The following is a 19107-nucleotide window of genomic DNA, read 5'->3' on the forward strand; positions in this document are numbered from 1 at the left end:
ATTCATCCTTTCTGATGGCTGAGTAATATTCCATTGTATCTATGGACAACATCTTCTTTATCCATTCATCTGTTGAAGGGCATCTCAGCTCCTTCCAAGGTTTGGTTATTGTGGACATTGTTGCTATGAACACTGGTGTGCATGCGCCCCTTCTTTCACCACATCTGTATCTTTGGTGTAAATACCTAGTAGTGCAATTGGTGGGTCATAGGGTACCTCTATTTTTAACTTCTTAAGGAACCTCCATACTTTTTTCCAAAGTGGCTGTACCAGCTTGCATTCCTAACAAAAGTGTAAGAAGGTTCCCCTTCCTCCACATCCTCTCCAATATTTGTTGTTTCCTGTTTTGTTAATTTTTGCCATTCTAACTGGTGTGAGGTATCTTATTGTGATTTTGATTTGTATTTCCCTGATGGCTAGTGATGTTGAACATTTTTTCATGTGTCTGTTGCCATTTGGATGTCTTCTTTGGAGAAATGTCTACTCATGTCTTCTGCCCAGTTTTTTGAAAGGATTATTTGTTTTTTCTTGGGTGTTGAATTTGAGAAGTTCTTTATAGATCTTGGATACTAACCCTTTATCTGTTATGTCATTTGCAAATATCTTTTCCCATTTGGTGAGCTGCCTTTTAGTTTTGTTGACTGTTTCATGGATTCCAAAATCCTCAACAAAATCCTAGCTAATAGGATCCAACAATACATTAAAAGGATATCCACCATGACCAAGTGGGATATATCCCCGGGATGCAAGGGTGGTTTAACATTCACAAATCAATCAATGTGATAGAACCCATTAATAAGAGGAGGGAGAAGAACCATATGGTTCTCTCAATTGATGCAGAAAAAGCATTTGACAAAATACAACATCCTTTCCTGATAAAACTCTTCAGAGTATAGGTATAGAGGGAGCATTCCTCAAGTTCATAAAATCTATCTATGAAAAGCCCACAGTGAATATCATTCTCAACAGGGAAAAGCTGAGAGCCTTTCCTTTAAGATCAGGAACACGACAAGGATGCCCACTCTCACCACTATTGTTCAACACAGTACTAGAAGTCCTAGCAACAGCAATCAGTCAACAAAAAGAAACAAAAGTTATTCAAGTTGGCAAAGAAGAAGTCAAACTCTCTCTTTTTGCACGACATGAAACTTTATCTGGAAAACCCAAAAGACTCCACCCCCAAATTACTAGAACTCATACAGCAATTCAGTAATGTGGCAAGATACAAAATCAATGCACAGAAATCAGTTACTTTCTTATACACTAACAACACAACTGTAGAAAGAGAAATTAGAGAAACAATTCCATTCACAATAGCACCAAAAACCATAAGATACCTTGGAATGAAGCTAACCAAAGAGGTAAAGGATCTATACTCTAGGAACTATAGAACACTTATGACAGAAATTGAAGACACAAAAAGATCAAAAAATATTCCATGCTCATGGATCAGAAGAATAAACATTGTTAAATGTCTATGCAACCCAGAGCAATCTATATCTTCAATGCTATCCTGATCAAAATTCCAATGACATTTTTTGAAGTGCTGGAACAAATAATCTTAAAATTTGTATGGAATCAGAAAAAACCCCAAATCGCCAAGGAAATGTTGAAAAAGAAAAATAAACCTGGGGGCATCACGTTGCCCGATTTCAAGCTATATTACAAAGCTGTGATCACCAAGACAGCATGGTACTGGCACAAAAACAGACATGTAGACCAGTGGAACAGATTAGAGAACCCAGATATGGACCCTCAACTCTATGGTCAAATAATCTTTGATGAAACAGGAACAAACATGCAATGGAAAAAACGTCTCTTCAATAACTGGTGCTGGGAAAATTGGACAGCCACATGCAGCAGAATGAAACTCGACCATTCTCTAACACCAATCACAAAGATAAACTCAAATTGGATGAAAGACCTCAATGTGAGACAGGGATCCATCAAAATACTAGAGAAGAGCATAGGCAGTAACCTCTTTGACATTGCCCACAGCAACGTCTTTCAAGATACATCTCCAAAAGCTAGTGAAAAAAAGCAAAAATGAACTTTTGGGACTTCATCAAGATAAAAAGCTTCTGCACAGCAAAGAAAACAGTCAACAAAATAAAAAGGCAACACACAGAATGGGAGAAGATTTCTGCAAATGGCACTACAGACAAAGGGCTGGTGTCCAAGATCTATAAAGAACTTCTCAAACTCAACACCCAAAACACAAATAATCAAGTCAAAAAGTGGGCAGAAGATATGAAAGACACTTCTCTGAAGAAGACATACAAATGGCTAAAAGACACATGAAAAAATGTTCATCATCATTAGCCATCTGGGAAATTCAAATTAAAACCACATTGAGATACCACCTTCCACCCGTTAGAATGACAAAAATGGGCAAGGCAAGAAACAGCAAATGTTGGAGAGGTTGTGGAGAAAGGGGAACCCTCTTACACTGTTGTTGGGAATGCATTGGTACAGCCACTTTGGAAAACAGTGTGGAGGTTCCTCAATAATTTAAAAATTGAGCGACCCTATGACCCAGCAATTGCACTACTGGGTATTTACCCCAAAGACACAGATGTAGTGAAAAGAAGGGCCATATACACCCCAATGTTCATAGCAGCAATGTCCACAATAGCCAAGATGCCCTTCAACAGATGAATGGATAAAGAAGATGTGGTCCATATATACAATGGAATATTACTCAGCCATCAGAAAGGATGAATACCCAACTTTTGCACAAACATGGATGGAACTGGAATAGATTATGCTAAGTGAAATAAGTCAAGCAGAGAAAGTCAATTATCATATGGTTTCACTTATTTGTGGAACATAAGGAATAGCATGGAGGACATTAGGTGAAGGAAGGGAAAAATGAAGGGAGGAAATTGGAGGGGGAGATGAACCATGAGAGACTGTGGACTCTGAGAAACCAACAGGGTTTTAGAAGGGAGGGGGGAGGGGGGACTGGTTAGCCCAGTGATGGGTATTAAGGAGGGCATGTAGTACTGCTTGGAGCACTGGGTGTTATACAAAAACAATGGATCGTGGATCACCACATCAAAAACTAATGTTGTATTGTATGGTGACTAATATAACATAATAAAATAAAAAAAACAGACTTCAGGTGACTCTGTAGATAAATCAAAGTAGTACATTAAACATGTAGCCTATGTTAACTCTAAAATTCAAGCACTGCCTCCCCCTCAAAAAAATAAAATAAAATTCAAGCACTGTTCATCTTTCTTTGAAGTAGATCATGATAGATAAAACAGCTTGTTCAATGCCTAGGATAGGCTGGCTCAATATATTTTTGACCATGATAAACTTCACTGAGTTGGTAAGTCCTATAATCTTTGTCAGGTTACTTCCATAATTTTATTTCAATATGCCTTACTAAATAATTTAAAGTCCTTGCTACTTTCTGCTAAAAAGGAGAGCATAAGGTTCAGCATAAGGTTCTCAATGTAGTGGGCCAGTGTGATGATACATGGACTACCAATACAATAAAATTTCTGTAGACTATATTTTGGCAAAGATCAGGAGAACTGATATAGCTCTGAAGCAATATTAGGAAGGATATTGTTGGCCCTTATAGGTAAAAGCAAACTGCTTCTTATGGCACTTACAATTTATTACAGGGAAAAAAAACCCACAAGTTAATAGCTCCATACTAAATGGCAAGAGCTGTGCTTCAGCTCAGAAGCTGGCTTCAGGAATGATAATATATCTGAAACAGCAGTGATAATTGGATTCTCTCCTGGTTAAGTTTATGATAGTCCACAGTCCTTTTCCAAGATCCATCTGACTTATGCAAAAGCCAAACTCATGAATTACATGAGGATTGATAGTTATTATTTCCTTACTTTTTTCCCCATGATTTTGATGGCTGTATTAATCTCTACAACTCCTTCACAGATGCAGTATTGTTTTGTTTTACTATCTTGGCCAAAAGAAAAAAAAAGGAAATACCAAGGCCATCCATTTTGTCCTTCTGACCATAATGCTTTCATCCTATGGGTCAAATATTTAATTTACCAGTTTTTAAGTACATCTATTCCAATTATACACTTAGAAACTTGGAATATAACAATAGGTAGATAACTCATGGTCCCACCATGAGTAAGACTTGAAATACAACTTATCAGTCACTTGACCACCATAAATCCCTGTTTTGACCAGCTGTATAACATTTGGAATCACCAGAAATCAGAATAATTCAGAACCACTGTTTAGAATCCTCAAAAAAGCATGGGGGCTTCCTTTTCTCTAATGCATAGTCACTCTGTTAATGGCCTCAGGACATATCAGAGGATACTTGAATTACAACAGTAATGTACCCATATCAATTAATTTAGTTTCATTCAGTGTTATATTCCCCATTTTTGTTCATCACTTTGAGAATCCATGACAAGCATGTTCCCCTTTTGTTTTATACACACATGCGCACACACACACACACACACACACACACACACCTGGTATATACACTTTATTATAAATATATTTTATTATATTTATATTAAAGGGTATACACTTATATACATATATTTCAGGTCTTGCAATCCTTTCTGTTATATAAGCTATTTTCTCTTAGAAAAGAATTTGAACACTTCCCTTTGAAATATGCTTGGTCTGACCCTCTGGACCATAGGCAGCTTCTTGCATTCCACAACAGAGTTTTCATAGATGGTGTGGATAGGAATCCACATCCAGGTAATACAGGGCTCTCTTTTCCTTGTTAAGAGGGCTGCAGAAGTATTAATACCAGGCTAACATTTTAAGGTCACTGAGGTTGTGTTTTCTGGGTCTGGGGTCAAGGCAAAATCTATAGCATATTCTCATATGCTTCTACCATTTCCCCTGGACTGCACCAGAAACTACAGAAAGCCTCTTTCTCTTGTGATGCAGTGCTAGTGCCCAGTGATAAAAATAAAAATTAATAACAAAAGCATGATGCTTACTTTAAAGAAACGTTTAAAGGAACACATTTGGGGCACCTGGGTGGCTCAGTCAGTTAAGTGTCTGCCTTTGGCTCAGGTCATGATCCCAGGGTCCTGGGATGGAGTACTGTGTCGGGGTGGGGGGGGTCTCAGCTCAGCAGGGAGCCTGCTTCTCCCTTTCCCTCTGCCTGCTGTTCTGCCTAATTGTGATCTCTCCCTCTCTGTCAAATAAATAAATAAAATCTTAAAAAAAAATAAAGGAACATCTTAATCAGAACTGAAAGGGAATCAATTGATAATTGACATAATCCCTCACTAAATCTATTTCAGAAATAATTGGTCAAAGTTCTCATATGCTACACATGTGAGTATCTTGGAATTCTACATCTTCCTCCAAACAATGTAAACAGTTATTCTGATAGGAGCAAAAGTTTAAAGTGTTTGGTAAACATTGACCTTTGTTCTAACTGGCACATTATGTATTTCTATGCTCATAAAACTGAAAAAAATCACAGCTTTTCTAAATTATGTGGTATTAAAATCCCCACTCCAGGATCCACAATTCATATTACCCTGATGTCCCATCATCATTTTCATGGAAAATGTCAGTAAATGGAAAGAATGTCAATATTTTGAACAATTCCAAAAGGCAGCTATATATACAATATCAGAAAATAAACTTTACATACCTAAATTTTGCAGAGTGTTATTTGTAAAACCCCTCACATTGTAAGTTTCAAGAACACAGCAGTAAGCAATATCACCCTCTGCTGAGGTTCATATCCTATAAGAACTATTATCAATTAAAATAATTTGTACAAACTTGTAATTATAGTAAGAATTAATTTTAAGAGCCTTTTTATTCTCAAGTCATTTTTCATTTATATAATGTTTTATTCATTTGCTTCTCTGCTACAAATCTACATCTATCTCTTCTTGATATCAAAAACATCATTACTAAATAATAGTGAACATACCATATATATTAATATATATATAAAATAGTGAACATTCTCTCTCTCATATTATATATATGTATGTATATATAATTTTTATTAACAAATGCATCACATATTGAGCACTTTCCTGATAACTCTGTCCTAATAATGTAGTCAACACTTTCAGGAAAACATTTATCTTTATACTTCATTAGGACCACTCTTGAAATCACACCTCATTTGACTGGAAGCCCCTCTATTTCCAGGCCAATCATCTGCAGGCTAGTGTTGCTTCTTTCCATTCCATTCAAGAATTGCTTCAGTGCTCCAGCAGTTTACACATTAACACTTCTTTTGAACACCAGTCTGCTTTTGCTTACTATTTTTCTTTGAAAATACTTTTCTGGGGGAGGTGCCATGGTGAAATAATATATAATTTAGCAACTTTCTTCACAGTGCCCAGAGTTCCAGGCATAGAACAGGCCCTGAATAACATAGAAAGAATTAATGGAAAAGATTCTAACTGAAGGAGAAGACAGAGATGCATGTTGGCAAGAGTTAAGAAAACTATAATAAAATAAATGAACAAGATTGTAAACTTTTGAGATGTAGAACATAGAAGGAATGAACAAGGAAGAAGAAAGGAGGAATTGTGTTATTACCTACATGTTAAGAATCCCTAAGTTCTCACAAATAATTATTGAGATAACACATATTTGTATTAGTAGTTTAAGGGAAAGGGAAAAGGAAAGAACTTTGACCCAAATTGCTCAACTATTAGATCAGAGGGAAGAGAAAAATCAGTCAAGGGAAGCTATATGCCAAAAATTGGGAAGCTATATGCCAAAAAGTGTTCCCTGGCAATTTGAACATGGGCTAGAAGAGAATCAAATGCAGTTAACCCTCAAAGGACATAAAGAATTTTGAATGTTAATGAATGGGGTTCATTTGGGGTTTTTCTGTAAACAGACTGAAGCTCATCCAAGGTAAGTCAATTAAGAGGACAGAATAAACAAACACTTCAGGATCTCTTTTTCCATGCCCAAACACTAGAAACAAGAGCAAGTATGTATGAAAAGTCAATCAATCCACAAATCTGCTCAAAAACTATATGGAGGTCCCATTGGTTGACTAGCAGTTATGAAGATTCTCTGAAGGAGAGAAGCTGACATTACATGTTTGAGAAAATATGTCCATATATAAGGACTCAGAATGGAGAAAGAAGAATTCACATTGGAATGTGAGTATAACTGAATTTCTCACATAGAAGGAAAATCCCTCAAAACCCTGAAGATAATTCAACTAGCCATCACACAAATTAAATTAATTGTTGAAATTACTTTAAAAAGTTCATAGATAGGGTGAGTAGCAGAATAGGGACAAATATAGAGCCACATAGGGAACTGTATTTTCCAAATCTAACCTAATCATAAGTGGTTTAAAACACAAATAAAATAAAAATATTTATTAAAAGTTATAAATATATTTCTAAAATGGGTTTCAGCAGTAGAGAGTGCAAAAGAAAAAGAAGAAATTCTAAAACAAAAACAAGCACAGAAGAATAAACAATAAATGAAAAAAGTGACACATAAAAAACACAGATTTTCTTTTCTTTTCTTTTTTTCAGAGCAGAAGAAAGGCCCCAATGGGTCCTATATCAGGGTGTCTGCAAAGAAAGCTGCCAACAATTCTTCCCATCCCCATATATACATCCTGCTTCTTCATCATGTGCTGGAATTGATTTCCCCTTCATTCCGAATCTTTTGTCTTGCTTTGACCAATAGAATGTGGCAGAATTAAAGCTTTGCTGGTTATGTCTAGCCCTTAGGAAGCCTGGCATGTTCCATATTTATTCTTTGAGACATGAATTGGCACATTAAGAATTCAGATACTCTTCTGGTCACAGAAAGTGAATTCTGGTCATTTCCCATTTGTTACTACTTATAAAAGCGATCCCATCAGAGGCATGAGACATTCGAGTAAATTCATCTCAGATCTTCCAGCTATTCTATTGTCCTAACCAACACCATATGAAGGATAGATGAATCTGACCCAGCTGAATCTGTTCCATTTACCTGACCCCCCCAAATTATGAGCAATACTATGGTTGTTGTCCTTAGCCACTACATTTTGGTGAGTTTTTTACACAGAATGAAATAAGTTAAATAGAAGCTAAGCAGGAGAAACAAACACATAACCTAATGCATTATAATATTGATATCACTTTGCAAGATGTAAATTCATGTTATAATTTTAATATATGAAATGAAATCCAGTGTGAAAGGCAATAAAATGAGTAATGATCAGTATTTCATCATTAAAATTAATTTCAAAAAAGCTACAATCATAAGCTTGTCAGAACTAACATTTTAATTTTAAACATAACAAATAAAGTTGTTAAAAATACAAGGACACATGGCAAATAACCTACTGTTAACATAAACTTTAACATGTCTTCATGTAAAAACAGATGAAATAATTTAAAATATGTGATATGATTTAAAAATAAATTGAAGAAGATAGGGGCACCTGGGTGGCTTTGTAGATTAAGCATCTGCCTTCAGCTCAGGTCATGATCCTGGGGTCCTGGGTCCAGCTCCATGTCAGGCTCCCAGCTCAGTGGGGAGTCTGCTACTCCCTCTCCTTTGGCCCCTCCCCCCTGTTCATGTTCTCTCTTTTTCTCAAATAAATAAATAAAATAAAATAAAAACAAATTGAAGAAAATAGTAGTTATGTAGGGTATATGCAAGAAAAATATAAACTATTATTTTAAACTAATCATTATTTTATTTTATTTTTCTTAATAATTATTTTAAATTCAGGTGCCTGGGTGGCTCAGATGGTTAAGAGTCTGCCTTTGTCTCAGGTCATGATCCCAGGGTCGTGGGATCGAGTCCCGCATCAGGCTCCCTGCTCCGTGGGAGCCTGCTTCTCCCTCTGCCACTCTCTCTCTGTCTCTCATGAATAAATAAAATCTTTAAAAAAATTATTATTTTAAATTCTTGGAACATTCACAGAGATTGTCTTATTTTAGGCCAAAGAATGATACAAACATTAAACATTTTCTTTAACAAGTCAAATTTATTGATAAAATACATCAAACCATGAAAATTAGAACATTATAGATATGGAGATGATAATGATGATAATGATGATGATGATAGATGGTAAGTAATAGATAGATGATAGATAGATAGATGGATAGATGAATTTTGATATAGATATAAATTACAGATATATAATGGAGAGACAAATAGACTTATTGTGTGACATATACCATGAAGAGGGAAGGGGTACATGACCTGCAAATAGAAGCCATGTCAATAGAGCCTTTGAAAAAATAAAAATAAAATAGAGCCTTTGACAGAACTAATTTCCTTAATTAATTAATTAATTAATTAATCTATTTATTTAGTTTTGACTCATTTCCTTTAGTAGAGATTTGGCAGTTCTCAGTAGCCACAGTGGCTGGACAGAGAAATACATTGTTCTTGCAATTTGATTTCCTGTCCATTCTACCACTGACCAAAACTTCACCTGAAAGCAGGGGAACATACTCCTTAGGGCCTCCCAGCTGGGGAAGAGAGGTAAAGAAGGAGGAGAATAACTATGGAAAATAATAAATAAATAAATACACACTCAACACAATAGAACAAAAATTTCCCCCCAAAAGACATTAGATTTGTATTTGTCTGTAGTCAGTGTGGAAGCAGAGTTGGTGAAAGGGGAAAGAGTCCTGATGGTGACTATCAATCCTTCAAGAAGAAGGTAATCAACTTTTAGTATAAACTTTTGGAATATTGTTGTAAACATATTTAAGACAATTTGATAACACTGAACTTTTTTCTTTATTTTTGGAATGTAATCATAGTAACCCACTAATGGAAAACTGGTATAATTTTTTTAAATTTCTTAAGATGTGTGAAAAATACATGCATGTGTGCCTACACACACACACACCACACACACACACACACACACACACACAGAATTAGTAGACAAGTTTTATTTAAATTCTAGATATACTTGCGGCAAACTATTTAAGATTTAGCAAATTACTTGTTATCTTAATTTTGTTTTCTGGTGAGAAATTTCCGGTAATATCTTAATAAAGATATTAATGTATAAACTCTGGGGTTGTTTTAGTGTAACTAAAGAGTTACACTCTAATTTTAGAGAGTAACTATGCATATATTAATAAATTAACAGAAAACCTGCCCCAAAATATATTTTCAGCAACCACCTAGTTAAAATCTAATATTGTGGGGCACCTGGGTGGCTCAGTCAGTTAAGTGGCTGCCTTTGGCTCAGATCATGATCCCAGGATCATAGGATGGAGACCAAGGTGGGGTTTCTTGCTCAGCAGGGAGTCTGCTTGTCCCTCTCCCTCTGCCCTTCCCCTCTGCTCCTACACTCTGTCTCTCTCTGTTTCTCTCAAATAAATAAATAAAAATTTTTAAAGATTTTATTTATTTATTTGACAGAGAGAGACAGTGAGAGAGGGAACACAAGCAGGGGGAGTGGGAGAGGGAGAAACAGGCTTCCTGCAGAGCAGGGAGCCCAATGCAGGGCTCGATCCCAGGACCCTGGGAACATGACCTGAGCCGAAAGCAGAGGCTTAATGACTGAGCTGCCCAGGTGCTCCTAAATAAACTTATGTTGTGTTTCCCCTCAATTATTTTCCTAAATATGCAATGGCTTTATATATGAAAAGAACTTTATATTTAAAATTCTTACATGAATTATAACATAATTGCTTGTTTTTCAACTACTACAGCTTCCCTTTTAATCTCTTTTGATGAGAATTTAATGATTAAATTTTAATAATCTTTATATAGGTAAGTGAGCTTTATAAAGAACCAACATGTTTTATACTGCAAGGAGTCCACAGTAAAGGACAATTACTGATTCAAATGTAACAGGGAAGAAACGCATCAAATAAAATTTGATATATGCTTTAGTAAACGTTTCTATATGCACTATACAGATACATAAACACAACACTCCACACAGCTTTGGTCATCAGGACAGGCTCCTGTTGAAGGGGTCTTGAAGGACAATCATAACTTAGGCAGTTTGACTGTAAAAGGAACAAAGCAGACAGAGAGGAGACAAACTTTGAAAGGTTGTGGAGGTTTGAGATAAAGCAGATGTTTCAGAGAGAAATTTGCATAACAGAGAATTGGTCAGGTCACATGGCTCTGGCAATTAAGTTTATTTTTCTTCTTGAAATTTATGAAGGGACAGTGAGTAATATAAGTGAGGAGTTGATGCTCATCGATGCATTTTAAATGGGTCATTGCTTTAGGCAAATGGCAACATTTAGGGTGGAAAGAAGCATGGTCTGAAGATACAATGGTTATGAGGGTTAAGAGGTTAGTGCAGTAAATTAAGTTCATAATGCAAGGGACAAGTGTTAAACAGGTGGGCTCAAGGCACTTTCATAAAGTCTTTGGATCTGTTTGAATGGTTAATCATGTTCTCACATATATTAAGCTTTCTCTGAGTTTATTTTCATTTTATTTCAGCCTAAGTATTTGAGAAAACATACCGTAAATGAGGTAAAGTGTTTAGTCATTTGAAAAGGCAGGTTGAAGGATTGTTTCCTTTGCAATAAATATTCCCTGTTTTAATTTTAACTTTATTTTGAAAATTTGTAAAAGTTTAGCTTCATCAATATTAACATCATTTACTTCCTACAGAAAAGTAGGCAGCCATTATGTATGACAATAGAAGTAAAGAATGACAAGCATTGCCAAAATTAACTAGAATGAGGAAATCCATGTGGGTTTTTTTTTTTTCCTAAGAGAGGTCTGAAAAAGGGCATGACCTTCTGTAATTAAAGTCAAGGGATTCAATTCTCTGTGGAGGATAATGATTTAAGGTCCGTGATACCATGAGATAGATACATCTCTAGAAATGTGGGTTCTTTGGATCATCTGAGCAGCTTCTGCTGAACTTTTTTCTAAAAGACAGAAGAAACATTGTGACATAGCTCAGAGTCAGAGAGTGATTATCATATTCCAGAGTGCAGAGTACAGAGTAATTATCATATTCCAGATTATTTGGTGAATCTCTGACTTGATCAATAACTGTGAGTATAATTACTAAACAACCTCTTCTTTTTTGAAAATATTACCCTCCCCTTGACCTTAAGTACCACTGGTAGTAAAACATGAGTTAATGTGTATGAAAAGGTAACACTATGTAAGATATGCAAGTATAAACATTCCTTGGCCTGATTATTAAAATTTATATTATATTATAATATTATATTATATATGTTTTTTATAAATTTACCATATTGTGTGTTTTTCATAACATCATGGGAATGTTATAATTCCCTCACACATCTAGGCTCTTTCTCCTTCATTCTAATGAGGGGTGTTACACATAACATAATGAATAATTGAACACTACATCAAAAACTAAGGATGTACTATACAGTGGCTAACTGAACATAATAAAAAAAATAATGGTAAGGGAGAATAGAAATAAACTACTTCTCCTTAATGAGATGTTTAATTTATTAAGAATATTTATTGAAGTCTTTATAATAAACACAAATATCTTCTGGTTGTTATATATGCACCTCAAAATGACCTCACAGAAACAATCACATAAGAAATGACCTCAATATCTGCTTTAAAACAGACTAATGAAAATTTAGGCTTGAAAAAAATTCTTAGATACCACCTAGTGTAAATTTTCAGTTTAAAAATTACCAGGGGAATTGATTTGAGCCAAAACAGAACCCAATTTCTTTATGTATGTCCCAAATAGTTCATAAAATACACCAACTAATACAATTATTCAATTCAGTGCCATAAATGTGAAAACAAAACAAGAAGTCATTGAAGCTTGATTTACTTAAATTGCACAATGTGTGAAACCCTTTAATATTTGGAAATATGGCATGTGCTGGGATGTGTGAATGGAAATTTTCTATTTGTTTTCATAAATTTTTATTTAAATTCTAGTTAGTTAACATACAGTGTAATATTAGTTTCAAGTGTACAATATATCATTTCAACACTTCCAAAGAACACCCAATGCTCATCACAATAAGTGCACTCTTCTTTTTTTTTAATTTTTAAAATGATGATTGATGATGATGATGATTTTTAATAAGTGCACTCCTTAATCCCCATCACCTATTTAATCCATCCTCCCCCACGTCCATCCCCCCTGGTAACCATCAGTTTGTTCTCTATATTTAATAGTCTGTTTCTTGGTTTCTCTGTCTCTTTCACAAAGTCTAGAGAAAGGCTGGAACAGTATAGTTGGGCATCCTCTCAAATATCTGTGCTCACCCAGATATTTCCACTAGATCTATGATTTATGTTGTCTCTCCTCTCATTTTCATTAATATTCCAAACTCTAGTCATTTTAGGCCTGTGTTTAATCTTACGTTTTAAAATTTTCCTTTTTATTTTCAGCTCTACTGTGCATTTTCCTTATATACCTCCACTACTCTTACATACACTTAATTTTCCTCTTATTAAGTCGCTTTTCTTCAAAATATCCTTTTTAAAAAAATCAACCTGGGTCTTCTCTATTATGCATCAACAATTGGCATGAAAACATATAGAAGGACCAATATACTTTAGCTAGAATGTTAAGATTTTTCAATTTCATATAAATAATGAGACACTTAGTCTCTTTATTTTTTTAATTTTTGATTTTTTTTTTAAAGTTTTTTTTTACTTAAATTCAATTTAGTTAACATATGGTGTATTATTAGTTTCAGGGATAGAATTAACAATTCATCAGTTGCATATAACACTCAGGGCTCATTAAATCAAGTGCCCTCTTTAATGCCCATCACCCAGTTACCCCATCCCCTCACCCACCTCCCCTCCAGCAACCCCATTTTGTTTCCTATAGTTCAGCATCTCTTATGTTTTGCTTCCCTCTCTGTTTTTATTTTATTTTATTTTTCTTTCCCTTCCTCTATGTTCATTTTTTTGTTTCTTAAATTCCACATATGAGAGAAATCATGTGGTATTTTGTCTTTGACTGACTTATTTTGCTTAGCATAATAAACTCTAGTTCCATCCATGTTATTGCAAATGGTGAAATTTAATTGTTTTTTATAGCTGAGCAATATTCCATACTTAATCTCATTTTTAAAATAACAAGGGACACTTGGGTGGCTCAGATGGTTAAGCATCTGACCTCAGCTCAGGTCATGATCCCAGGGTCCTGGACCCTGAGCTGGGCTTCCTGCAAGCAGGGAGCCCACTTTTCCCTCTTTTCCCTGTTCATGCTTTCTCTCTCACTCAAATAAATGAATAAAATCTTTTAAAAAATAACAAATAAACTGGCAGTTCTTCATATTGATTGCATTGGGAATAAAATTATATTTGTTATTTTTTTTAGTTTTATATACCCTTGTTTCAGAAAATTTGGGTTTCCTCAACAAATATTCATCATTAGAATAAGTGAAATTACCTAGTATATAGTGGTCATACAAATAAATGAATTAGCGACCTAAGAATGAGTTTGTCACTGGTTTCAATATTTAGCATATCTCATTCTTTAAGGCACTCTTCTATGTCCAAATGTTAGAAATGGGAATGAAACTTTTTTTTTGGTATATTAGCATAATGTTTTAATTCTGTGAAAAAAATAAAGACATGCCATTTTTGTGTGTCATTAATACAAAGTTCTCTATTTCCCTCTGAAGAATACTAGTATTAATGTTGTCTCTCTCATTTTCATTATTGACAAAAAAATTGACAAAAAAATCATTGAGAATATCAATACATAATCAGGATATTTCCTGGGGAAAATTTCACCAGCAAAATGATTTCAAATTAATTGTCTCCAAAGAGAACTTTGTGATAGGCATAGACAACTTAACATTAATATGTATATTACAGAGAGGCCCTCAGGAATCTGCTGTGTTTTTGGAAGTATATTTTATTTTGTTTGAGGTATGTAATAATACATAGAACTTGTAGATATAAAATAGAAACAGCTTGATATATCACTACTTATGCCACGAGTCATTAAAGTGTCCAAAGTAAAAATGAATAATTGGATTTCTCAACAACTTAATTGAATTTCATGTAATATATTTGAAACTGCTATTTTGCTTAGAATGTTTCTGAAGGGACTGAAAGATAGATATTAAGGATAAATGCAATGATAAATAATCTTTAGTCAAGTAGATATTCAGTATCAAAAAGTATTATATGAATTAGACAAAATTTAGATTTTTTTGGATTTTATTTATTTATTTGAAAGAGAGAGAGAGAGAGAGAGAGAGAGAACAGGTGGTGGGGAGAGGAGAGGGAGAGGGAGAAGCAGGCTTCCCGCTGAGCAGGGACCCCAGTGCTGGGCTTGATCTCAAGACCCTGGGATCATGACAGGAGCCAAAGGCAGCTGCTTAACTGACTAAGCCAGCCAGGTACTCCCAAAATTTTGACTTTTAAACCTAAATCAAAGGTTTCATAAGACCATGAAAATATTAGGAAAAAATACATTATTTCAAATTTGAAATCTGGAAGTCCAAAAAAATTTTGGTAGCAGGTGGGGGGGTGGAAAGTGGGGCATGCTTTGGATTGAGTTTTGTTTGCTGTATAATTAATTTGAAACTCTAGGGAAATATCTATATAGTTTGATATTTTAGAGACAAGGCAAAATAAATGGGGTCTAGAGACCATAATCAATAACTTTTGAGAAACTTATAAATAATTATATTTCTAACCAGTTCTTCACTTCTCTACTGTCACCTCCTTGGCTTTACCCTGGTTCCCCTGGATGCTGCAGGTACACCCTTACTGGTCACCATGTTTGCTGATTAACACACCTAAGCAATCATACTTCAGTAAACATTAGACTTTCTCAATGTTAAGTCATTTCATGTCATTCTACATCTTTATGCTACCGCTTAAAATGCTTCCTTAATAATTGCTTAATTAAAAACAAATTTGAAGCAAATTTAATCTGACTCCCTAGGATCACATTACTCATACCTCTCCAGGCTACATTAATTAATTAATTAATTGGTTAATTAATTGGTTAATTAATTAAGTGCTTTACCTATAACACACAAATACATCTGGTGTTCTGCCCCCTTGAACTGTAAAGGTTTGGGCATTTTATACATTTAGCCCTTTACTCGTTGTAGTGAAACATACCTCATTAGTTCCCAAAATGACACATTGCAGTGAAGCTTTTAAAGACCTGAAAATGAGGTTCTCTTTTGTTCCCTAGAAGTTTATATCACATGACTTAATAACGTTTTATTATAACATTGAAAAAAATTCTAGAAACAAACAAATGCATAAATAAAAAGCTCCCTTCCCCATACAGATTAACAAAAACAAAATTATTCTCAAAAGATAAGTGAATACTCTGTTCTTCCATAGGAAATATTTTAAAGGGTTCTTTGATTAATTAAGATAAGACTCCAAGACTTGGTCTGAGAACTGAAAGTAAAAACTTACAGTATTAAATTCTTCTCTAAATTAAGATATACAGGTGTAAGGGTAGTGATACCATACAGACTTTCACTGTGCTAGTGCCACAATATGAGGAAGGGGCAGGATGGTACAGGGAATTATTACAACAGGAATTCAGTAGTGATTTAGGAAAACACCAACCTGGAGACGTGTTAGAACAAATTGAGAAAAAGGCCAATGAGGAATTTCTTGTGATCAAGGATGGACATAAAAATTCAGGAATAGGTTAATTATTTTCCTTCTAGGTTCTCTATTGCCTGTCTACCGGTAGGTACATTGTTTGACTCACAAGTTTCATATTTCTTATCTAGGAAATAAAGAAAATATTTTTAAAGTTGTTGCCTGTGACATTTGGAAAGAAAGAACTGGCAATCAGTGAACTAAGTCACAGAACTCTTTGTGACCAGATGGGAAATAACTAAAGGTCTTGTGCATGCATTAAATACAGTTCCCATTAGAGTGATTGCCATGGTGTACATTTGAAAACTAAATTAATAAATAATATTGTGGTTTTCCTAGGACTTCTAGGTAAGGCAAATTATCCAGAATGGTGTGGAGAAACCAGAACTTTAGCTCTGACTTCATCCTGCTAGGAATCTTTGATCACAGCTTCACCCACACCTTCCTCTTTTCTCTGGTCTTGGGCATCTTCACGGTGGCCTTCATGGGTAACACTACTATGATTCTCCTCATTTACTTTGACACCCAGCTCCATACACTTTCTCCTCAGCCATCTCTCCCTAATGGACCTCATGTTCATCTGCACCACTGTACCCAGGATGGCCTTCAACTATTTGTCTGGCAGGAAGTCCATCTCTCTGGCTGGTTGTGGAGCCCAGATATTCTTCTATGTGTCCTCACTTGGAGCTGAATGTTTCCTGTTGGCTCTCATGGCCTATGACCACTATGTGGCTATATGCCACCCACTTCGATACACCATCCTCATGAATCAGAAACTCTGTGCCCTCATGACTGCTGCTTCCTGGATCTTGGGCTCTCTTGATGGCATTATTGTGCTTGTAGAAGTCCTGTCACTCTCTTACTGCAGCTCTCTAGAAATTCATCACTTTTTCTGTGATGTTGCTGCCCTTTTCCCTCTATCTTGCACAGACACCTCTGCTTTTGAAAGACTGCTTTTCATCTGCTGTGTGGTGATGTTAATACTGCCAGTCTCTGTGATCATTATTTCCTATTCACATGTCCTCTGAGCTGTCATCTGCATGAGCTCTACAGAAAGTCACCGCAAAGCCTTTACCACCTGTTCCTCCCACCTGTCTGTGGTTGGACTCTACTATGGTGCTGCCATGTTCATGTACATGAGACCAGCTTCTAACCACACACCAGACCAGGACAAGATAGTATCTGCCTTCTACACCATCCTCACCCCTATGCTGAACCCTCTCATCTACAGCCTCTGCAACAAAGAAGTGTCCAGGGGACTTCAGAAACTAATGAAGAAAGGAAAGTTAATGTAATTTTTTTTCAAATATAATTGAGTGCTCACTCAGGTTCATACTCTTCCAAGGAAGCTGGAATCCCTTGGCCATCAGAGGATGCTATAATATATAAACATCATGTGAAAAATAGGCTGTATTTAGAGATTAGCATAGGCTATTTTACTCCCAATGAATTTTAGTTATATTACTATTTATTAGTAATAAGTACTTGACTTTGAACCCAGTTATAAGTCTTATAGTTCTTTGCTGTGCCCAAGAAAAAATGCTGGAGTTGCAACACTGCTTTTGTTGAGTGACTTTTGCTTAAGGATTACTTACCTGGGAGTAGATAAGTGTTACCCTCCTTGAACCTGGGTATTGACTGTTTTATTCCTGACTCTTTACATAATTACAAACCATTTACAAGTAGGGATTTAGTATTGACACTTTCTCCAATCAAGTCTTATGTCTGTACAAAATAGCTCTTACTTAGATCACCACATCAAAAACTAATGATGTATTGTATGGTGAATAACATAATAATAAAAAAACAAAAAACCAAAAAACCCAAAATAGCTCTTAGAATGTCCTACATATTTTTTTTCACCTTTAAATTAAAAGCGGATATGTTAACAAATCCAGCTAAAATACCTTTGCAAAAAAATGCTTTGGCCTTTCTTCTAAATCATGATTTATCTTATGACTCATTCGTCTTTATATTGCTAACTATAATCTATCTGAAGAAATTAGAAAACCCTTAGTTATTGGAATTGCTAACTATGGCTATATTATCTTATTATTTACTTTTTTCAATTTTTCATTTTTTGTTAAGTTCAATTAGCTAAAATATAATATATCATTAGTTTTTGATGTAATGTTCAATGATTCATTAGTTGCATATAACACCCAGCGCTCATCGGATCATGTGTCCTCCTTAATGCCCATCACAGAGTTATGCCACCCCTACACCCCTCCCTTCTGCAACCCTCAATTTGTTTCTAGCAGTCCAGAGTCTCTCATGATTTGTCTCCCTCTCTCATTTCCTCCACTCCAGATTTCCATCCTTCCCCTATGATCCTCTGCCCTATTCTTTATATTCAACATGTGAGTGAAACTATATGATAACTATCTTAATCTGCTTTACATATTTCACTTAGCATAATACACTCCAGTTCCATCCATGTCAGTACAAATGGTGGGGATTCATTCTTTCTGATAGCTGAATAATATTCCATTATTTACATAAACCAAATCTTTATCTATTGATCTGGCAAAGGACATCTTGGCTCTCTCCACAGATTGGGGTTTTGTGGACATTGTT

General features: G+C 35.2%; 1 pseudogene; it reads left to right on the forward strand.

Annotated features, from left to right (window-relative positions):
• The first annotated feature begins 16897 nt into the window (after positions 1-16897).
• LOC112809865 (olfactory receptor 2M4-like) lies at positions 16898-17825 on the forward strand (annotated as a pseudogene).
• Positions 17826-19107: the final 1282 nt, after the last annotated feature.

The sequence above is a fragment of the Callorhinus ursinus genome, unplaced genomic scaffold (assembly GCF_003265705.2).
Source record: "Callorhinus ursinus isolate GAN/ISIS: 27379988/994484 unplaced genomic scaffold, GSC_fseal_2.0 scaffold105, whole genome shotgun sequence".
NCBI classification, from domain to species: domain Eukaryota; kingdom Metazoa; phylum Chordata; class Mammalia; order Carnivora; family Otariidae; genus Callorhinus; species Callorhinus ursinus.